Below are 1075 nucleotides of genomic sequence, written 5' to 3'. Positions count from 1 at the left end.
TGGTCACGCCGCAATCCCTTCTCCTCCATTCTCCTCTTGGGATCTTGGGCACGCACGCACACGTGCCCGGCGTGAGTTTTAAGCTACCGGGTCCGGGACACGAACCGCGGTCGACTACGTGGGAGTTTAGCGACATAGCCATTACGCTAACTGCTGGTTCCCCCCGCTTTTAATACTTTTGAGAGAGGTTTTGATTTCCTGAAGGGCATCCTTCATCTCTAATAGCTCCATTGATTCTTTTTAATGTTGTGTATTTCCTCTTTCAGGTCATGGAAGAACTTCAACACCTCCTGGAACTCGTCTCTTTTCTCTTGCATCTTCTGGAGTTCATTATCTCTCAGCTATTGCATCTCATTTAGTTTTGTCACTATGAATATTCTGGATTCTCTATCAGACATATCCATCAGATCTACTATACTGTCTGTGGATGATGAAGGATTGTTCTTTTCCCTTAGGAGAGAGATATTTTCTTGATTTCTCATGTTTCTTAGGCCTCTCCGGTTGTTTCTGGTCATTCTGTGACAAAATCTATATACTCCACTGTGCTTTGCAATGTGGTATCGACAGAAAGATTACGAGTTCAGATTTATAAAAAGAAATTTCTTCCTTAAAGCAGGAGGTTCAATAAATGATGAGGATTTCAATGATTCTAAAAGTATTCAGTTGCTTGGCTACTATGAACCTAGGTCAATCTAGACATTCAGTGTGTGGAGAGTGAAGTTTAGAGTAGGAGAGTAAGGATTAAAAAAAAAAAAAAGTAAAAAAAACCTAGAATATTTCTTCCAAAAAAGTGCAAAAACTTTTTTTTTTACATGTAAAAAATGAAAACTGTGCATGCCATGTGAACATGCCAGGACACATCTCAGTTTTAAAATGGCTTCTGGAATTAGCAAGTGAAAGAAAAGGCCCAAGGTGAGGAGAACTGATTGAAAAGTTTAAAAAAAAATTAAATATTTTTTTTTTTGGAGAGGTTTTTGCTCTACGGCGTGTGTGCTCGCCAAAAAGACAAAGAGAGACAGAGAGACAGAAAGTAAGAAATCACCCCCCACAGTGGATGGCCACCCCGGAAACCCCT

This window comes from Tupaia chinensis, unplaced genomic scaffold, assembly GCF_000334495.1.
Source record: "Tupaia chinensis unplaced genomic scaffold, TupChi_1.0 Scaffold145741_1, whole genome shotgun sequence".
In the NCBI taxonomy this organism is placed as follows: domain Eukaryota; kingdom Metazoa; phylum Chordata; class Mammalia; order Scandentia; family Tupaiidae; genus Tupaia; species Tupaia belangeri.
The sequence above is the reverse complement of the archived record's forward strand: the minus strand, read 5'-3'. Positions refer to the sequence as shown.